This window comes from Myotis yumanensis, unplaced genomic scaffold (assembly GCF_028538775.1).
Source record: "Myotis yumanensis isolate MYYU_CA2020_CCGP unplaced genomic scaffold, mMyoYum1.0.hap1 SCAF_4, whole genome shotgun sequence".
Classification (NCBI taxonomy): domain Eukaryota; kingdom Metazoa; phylum Chordata; class Mammalia; order Chiroptera; family Vespertilionidae; genus Myotis; species Myotis yumanensis.
Window position 1 is genome coordinate 79,611,912 of NW_027223755.1, and position 7,859 is coordinate 79,619,770.

Genomic DNA, 7,859 nt, shown 5'->3' on the forward strand with positions numbered 1-7,859 from the left:
CAGGGAGCGGAGAAAACACCCAGCTGCGCGGAGAGCCCCCCAGAGGTGCGCATTATTTTCTTGCGGACTTCGGATTCTTCTGGATTAGCCCCCCACCCCCTAGTTGGCGCTGGGGAACGTGTTTGGGGGAAGCTTTTGAGGATGGAGGGTGGCCCCGGGGGTCCGGAGGCAGCGATCTCAGCTTAGATAACCCTGGAGTGAACGTTCACACAATCATTCAACGAACTAAGTACAGTATCGGGGACTTACTATGCACTCAACCTAGCGCTGGAAAGTGCGGGGAGGAAGTGAGGCAACTGGGTTGAGATGGGGAGGAACATACAAAGTCTAGGAAGCAAGGGTAGATAAAAGGTAGGTGGGTCTGAGCGAGTGAGGGGTCCTGATGGATTCCCAACTCACCGGCCTCATTCTTACTCTCAAGTTTGGGAGGGCTCCGCGCCACCCGCTGTCCTGACCCTTGGGGCTGGGGCCGGGGCTGCTGCTGTCTTTCCTGAAGCTGTTTCCTGTCTGGCTCCTGGGGGCCCTCGGGATGGCTGGGAGGGCTCTTCCTCTCATTGCCACCACCCTCCCCCCATATCATCAGTTAGAGGGGAGGGTCTAGGAAAGCAGTCAACTTCCCACCAACCCCCTTCTACATCAGGGCACCTAGTGTGAGTCCAGGGGTGGATGGAGGGTGCAGCAGGAGTCTTCCAGTGGGAGAACTAGAAGGAAAGGGCTTAAACTCAGAAAATATTTAAGGGGGACAGAGTCTGGAGGAGCTGAGGAGCCAAGAGAGGGGGAAGGAGGAGTCACTGATGCCTGGGGGGCTGCCAAGTGCCTCTAACACCCCAGAGAGGACAGCCAGGCCTCTAGTGACCTCTTGTCCCAGCTCACTTATCTTCCTGCCACAAGTGGTGCTCCCCCACACCCCTGCCCTTCCTCACTGCCCAGCCTGGGTCCTGCTCCTGGGTGGGGGGGTCACAAAGGGCAGGAAACAGCCGGCTTGGCTGGAGTCATGCAGACCAGGCCGGGACTGGGAATACCACCCTCCTCCCTCTCTGATCTAAGTCAGCTTCTCCTCCAGGTTACACTCGCCCCTTCCCTCACCTTTCCCTGCTTTTACTCTACATTCAGTTTCTTTCCTCCAAAAGTTATGTCTCCTCCTGGGCTCCGCTTGATTTTTCTCACTTGGTGGTGGAGGTGGGGGTGGTGCATCATTATGGATGAATCAGATTCATCATGATGGGGTGGAGGTGTGCATGGCTTAAATGGTAGAGACCAAGATGCACAGAGAAATGAGGCAGGGTGAGTGAAGAGCTGATAAGACAGAGGGGTGAAATAGTGTAATAGCTCACCCTCACTGTAGACTTGAACCCTGTATTTCTGACCCCTGAGTACCAGACCCCTCTCCCCTCAACTAGAGAGAATAGAGCATCTTAAGTAAGAAAATACCCAGTAGATCCCATATCATTGGGTCCTCAGCTCCCACACCCCAGCATGTAATCCAGTTCTTAGTACCTAGTACATACCAATAAAAGAATGAATAAAATGAAACGTATGGAGCATCTACTATGTGACAGATGATTTGCAAGATTTGTAAAACATGGCTTCTGGCCACAAGGATCTTATAATCTGGCAGAGATCCCATTACTTCCCCTTTTCATGGAGATGATGGCTGAGATTTTCACTCCAATCAATGCTAAGGAATCACCCTTGGTCTATCCTGTAGGTGTGAGGTCATTTCCTCCACACTCTGACCATCCAAGACTACTTCCTAGGCAAGCTAACTCCATATCCACCATTACACAGGTAGCAGGCATATCACTACCTCAACCAGCCCAAACAAATCTCAGGCCCTCCTTTCTTCATTATCAGAGCACTTAGGGCATGTCACTGTCCTCCCACCCCAAATATTAGGCTGTCACCCCATTCCCTGCCTATGATCAATATGCTGCTGTCATTTATCGCCATGACAGTAACTATGTGGAGCACCCCCACACCCCAGTTAACCCCCCAACAGCTGGCAGGGCTTTCTTTTTGCTATCCACATCATTACAGTTTGGATTAGTCTTGGAGTTAGAACTTTTCCTATACATACTAAAATAACACACAACAGGTCATCTCTTTTCATCATACATTGTAGAAATTGTCACTCTTCTTTCCATATCCCAGGCCCCGTCCTCTGGCCCATATAAGCCTGTCAAGTTAAATGTACTTGGAAGCTCCTGAAGTTTACACTTCAGCAGCCCTCACCTACGGAGCTCCTGCCAAAGCCCTGGTTAATGAGTGCCATCAATTTAAACAGTTTTTAAGGTGAGTCACTGCATGAGAACCTTTGAAATGGTCTGGAATCCTATACCTCTTGTTGGAAAGGAATTTGATAGAGGCTTTTCATCTTACCAATGATGAGCCAAAAGATGTTTATAAATTCAATAATGGGCCCTGGCCGATTTGGTTCAGAGATTACAGTGTTGGACCAAAAGGTTGCGGGTTCGATTCCCAGCCAAAGGCAGTACCTCAGTTGCAGGGTTTCACAGCCCCTTGTGGGAGGCAACCAATTGATGTGTCTCTTTCATGTTAATGTTTCTCTCCCTCCCCTCCCTTAATTCCCCTCTCTTTAAAAAATATCCCCATATCCTTGGGTGAGAATAAATAAATAAATAAATAAATCCAATAATGGAAGGAAAAATTAAATAGTTCATACTAGAGGGAAGACTGAGATATAGAGAGAATAGAAAATAATACAAAATCATCATCATATGAAGAGGTGGTCAAAGAGTATACCTGTAAGAAAAAGGTAGGACATGAAAGTAGTATTTTTTAATGTTTTTTTTTAAGAATATTTTAAATTGTTTTTTTAAGAGAGAGAGGAAGGGAGAGAGAGGGAAACATGATGAGAGAGAGACACATTGATCTGCTACCTCTTGCACAACCCCTACTGGGGATCGAGCCGAAAACCCGGGCATGTGCCCTGACCAGGAATTGAACCAGCAACCTGTTGGTGCACAGGATGAAGCCCAACCCAGCCACACCAGCCAGGGCAGGACATGAAAGTATTATAAAGGTGTATTCAGTAGTTATTTATGACACTCTAACCAACTCAGCTACCCGGCCAGGGTTGTTTATCTAGCTTTTTAAAAAACAATATGTGATTACATTTGAATACACAACTTTTGTACAACAAAAATATAAAACACCACAATAAAATGACAGCAAGACATGTGGTATTTCATTTGCAATGTATGACAAATGGTTAACATCTTTAGTCATAAATAACTTTTTATCAAGCTTTTGTAATATTTATGGTATTTATCACCTTAACATTTGCAACTGGTTGTGATTTCTCAATCTAAATAAACATTAACTTTTATACCTAATTTTATATTCATAATTGTATTTTCTTAATAAGGGTTCCCCAAATTATATAAACTTCAGGACTGACAAAATCTGAACCCAGGCCTCATCTGATTACCACAAATATTTCTGAAATCATCATATACAAAGTTGTATTAGACACACACATAAAAGCCTTTATTAATTTATTAGTGATTGTATATTCACTTGTATGTGGCCCTAAATTTCATGAAAGCAGGTACAACAGATCTTCAACATATACTGTTTGGCCCATAGTAAATACTAGTAAATAAATATATGCATATACTAGAGACCCGGGCACGAATTCGTGCAGCAGTGGGGTCCCTCAGCCTGGGATCTGGCCAAAACGAAACTTGTTTTTGACATCCCCCGAGGGGTCCCAGATTGTGAGAGGGCACAGGCCAGGCCTAGGGACCCCACTGGTGCAATGATCGGGGCCAGGAAAGGACTCGGGAAGGCTCCAAGGTGTGTCTGGCCCTTCTCGCTCAGTCCCGATTGGCTGGACCCCAGTAGCAAGCTAACCTACCGGTCAGAGCATCTGCCCCCTGGTGGTCAGTGCACATCATAGCGAGCGGTTGAGTGGTCTTAGCATGTCATTTGCATATTACGCTTTGATTGGTTGAACGGATGACCAGACGACTGGACACTTAGCATATTAGGCGTTTATTATATAGGATATTTATATATTCTTATTGATTTGGGAGAGGGAGGGAGAGATAGAAACATCAATGATGAGAGAGAATCATTGATCATCTGTCTCCTGCACGCCCCCCCCCCCCCCCCCCCCCCGCCACCTTCCACCACTGGGAATCGAGCTCACAACCTGAGCACGTGCCCTGACCTGTAATAGAACCTGAAACCTTTTGGTATATGGGGCAACACTCCAACTAACATAGCCACATTGGCCGGGGCTCCTCAGAAATTACTTATTGAACATTTCACTACGGGCCAGGCTTGGGGACACAAAGTCATCCTCTGCCTTTCAGGACTTGACAGCCAGGGATAGAAATAGCCATGGAACCTCTAACATAGGAAGTGTATTGAGCATAAATGGTGCCATACACAAGATCCTGTGGGATTAGGAAGGAAGCACACCTTATCCAGCCTGCAGGGTGAAGGTGAGCTTTCTGGAGAAGCTAATGCTCTCTAAATGAGTCATAAAGGAGACTGGCAGGAATGTTGCTTTAAAGGAGGAAGAAGGAGCAGATACAAAAGCATAAACATGGTGAGATTGCCCCCAAACTGCCAAGAGTTCATAATACCAGGGTGTAGAGTGCAAGGACAGTGACAATGGATGAGCTGGAGAGGTGAGCAAGGCCAACCTTGGCCATTATAGGATCTTCCAGAAGTATATACTTATTCTGAATACCTTGGGAGCCATTAAAGTATTTTAGGCAAAGAAACATCAGTGGATTTGTCTAGAAAGATCCCACTATACAACTTTGGAGAATGAATTAAAAGGGATAAAGACTGAAGGCAGAGCCCAGCCAGGCATGGCTCAGTGATTGAGCACTGACCTATGAACCACGAGGTCACGGTCCGATTCCCAATCAGGGCACATGCCCGAGTTGCAGTCTTGATCCCAGTGTGGGGCGTGCAGGAAGCAACTGATCAATGATTCTCTCTCATCATTGATGGTTCTATCTCTCTCTTCCTCACCCTTCCTCTCTAAATCAATAAAGATATATTTTTAAAAAGAAAAAGACAGAGAAACTAAATGCAGTTCTCCAAATGACAGTGAGGTTTTGGATGGACATAGGTGTGTGTGTGTGTGTGTGTGTGTGTGTGTGTGTGTATCTTAGGGTAGCACTTAAGAGATGTCAAAAAGCTAAAGTAGGCAGGACTTACAACCTAGTTGTGGGGATGGGGGAGGCTGAAATCAAGCATGATTCAAGTTTCATATTTGGGCAGCTTGGTAGGAGCTAGTGAACCAGACCATGAGGGAGGAAGATGAGGCGCCTGTTGAGTTTGAGATCGCTGTGTCCTATTTAGGAGTTCAGAGACAGCTTTTTGGCTGGAGATTGCAAGTTTGGGAGTTTTGAGCATATGTGGTGATGTAAGCTGCAGGGACTGGGAATGGGGGTGTGGAGGAGACTATAGACTGGGAAGATTGAGGAAAACCTACTACTTCACCTTTAAAAAAAACAAACATTATCATATTTAGATCATCATAAGAACCTGGTTAGACAGGCAGGATGGGTGTTATTATGACATCTACTTTAAAAAAGCAGAGGCAGGCACCCTGGTGGTGCAGTTTGTTGGAGTATTGTCCTGTACACCAAAAAGGTTGAGGGTTTCATCCCTGGTTGGGTTGTGTGTGGGAGGCAACCGATCAATGTTTCTCGCTCCCTTCCTCTCTCTTTAAAGAATCAATGAAAACATATCCTCGGGTGATGATGAAAAATAATTTAAAGATGAGACAGGCTCAAACGGTTAGGTGACCTGCCCAGTGCACTCACCAGTCGTCAGCAGGTAGGCCTGACTCCTCTGAGGGGCTCTCCCACTGCACCCAGGACGCCTTCCAGCCCCACTTCCAAGGCCCTTTCCTTCTTCCTCTCACCCAGGCCAGGCCGAGGGCATTTCCCTCCCTCTGACTTGAAGCCTTTCTCTTGCAGAGCTTCTACTTTCCACCAGCCTTGAAAGGGGTGTGACCTCCCCGCTAACATTCACCAGAGCCTTGCCCATCCAGCCTCTAATCTTGGTGCTGGGGATAGAAGAAGGGCCCCTGAGCACTGATGGGAAAGCAGGGATCTGAACCAGCTACGACTGGGAGTGAGCATCAGAGGGGCCTGGTAAGAAGGAGGGAAGGAGAAGGGCAGAGCTCACAGCAGAGGCCAAGGCTACCTGAGGGCAAGGAGGTGGTGGTTAGAAGGAGGCAAAGAGGCTGCAGGTCAGAGCTAAAAGGGAGAGGTTGTTGGTGGTGGTGATGGGGGGGGGGGGGAGCAGAGGGGGGGTAGAAAGGGGGAGCGGCAGTGGGAGGCTCATTGTCCCAGCAGGGGGAAGTCTTTTGTTTCCTCTCTTCCCTTGGCAGACTGACAGGATATGAGGCCAAGCCCCCCCTCCATGCCAACATCCCCCCACCCACTGGATGTGGCCCTTCCCTTACCATTGTGTCCTTGACAGGAATGGGGCAGGGACATTGGCTGTAGGAGGGAATTTAAGAAGGACTATTTGCGGTGGGGGGATAGGCGATCAGGGTCCTGAAGGGACAAGAAGCTCCTGGGCTGGTTCGTGGAGCTTGCCAAGGGAAAGCTCTGTGCCTGGGGAGGGGCAGGAAATCACGCTTGGGTGGGGCCCGCACAGAGGGTAGCAGGTCAGGCCAGGGGGCTGTAGGCTGGGCCCCAGAGGAGATGACGTAGGGCTTCGGGCTTCTCCCAGCCCCCACCATTCCAGCCTCCGCGGGCCGAGAGCTCACCTGAACCCGCGTTCCTCCACCCCCTCCATTCCCTAAGGTTGACATCACTCCCACAAGGCAGTAGGCACCTCGTAGAGCCCGGCAAACTCAGGTGACATGCCTGGGCCCTCCACGTCCACGTCCCTGGACTTCCTACCTCCCCGAGACCTGGAGTCTGGCCTGCCACTGGGAACCCTAGAATCGCATCCCTCCCCTCCGCTCCCTCCGGGCCAGTTTGCTCCATCAGCTGTTCCTGCAGGAAGGGCGCCCCGCGCAGCCTCGCCTCTCTTCCCGAGCCTTTTGTTTGCTGGGTCTGCAGGAAATTATAGGGGCGGTGGCCAAGGGCTCATCTGCCCCAGAGGCCAGCGGGAGGGGGTCCGGACTCATTAGATTGGACCCTGGGGAGCTCCCGGCTGGGGCACGGAGGGTGGGTCACCAGGGATTAGCACTGAGAGCCTGAACTCGGAGTGGGGCTCCCCGGGGGCGGGGCTCCCCGGGGGCGGGGCTCTCCGGGGGCGGGGCTCTCCGGGGGGCGGGGCTCTCGGGGGGCGGGGCTCTCGGGGGCGAGGCTCTCCCGGAGCGGGCGCATTGAATGTCCTCGCCCCGAGGGGCGGGCTGGGTAGGTGTTAGGGGCTCCTTGGAGCTGGTGGCTGGGCCGGAACTCCGAAGTCGCCAACTAGGAGCCAGGAGCCAACACCAGGGGAGGAAAACCAAGATACTAAATCTCACAGCCTCTCCGACAGCCTCAGGCCCCGGGATCCCAGTGGGTGGGGAGGCGCCAGGCGGGTCTGACCCAGCAACCTCAGGAGGAGCGGAGCTCTCCCCGCCCCTGGAAAAACGGCGAGGAGGAGGCCCGCACGGAGGCCCAGGATTCGCGCCTTCCCGGGCGCGACTGCGAGGCGGGCTGCGGCGTGGACGCTCTAGCGGGCCCGCACCCTCTCGGTCGTTGCCCGCCCTCTGAGGCCACTCCGGGCGCCGCCATCTTCCCTTCCCAGAGGTGGGCGGGCCGCTGCCCTCGGGAGGAGCCAGCCAGGCGCTCCAGGTCCCTCCAGGTCCCTCCAGGTCCCTCCAGCCCCTCCAGCCCCTCCAGCCCCTCCAGCCCCTCCAGCCC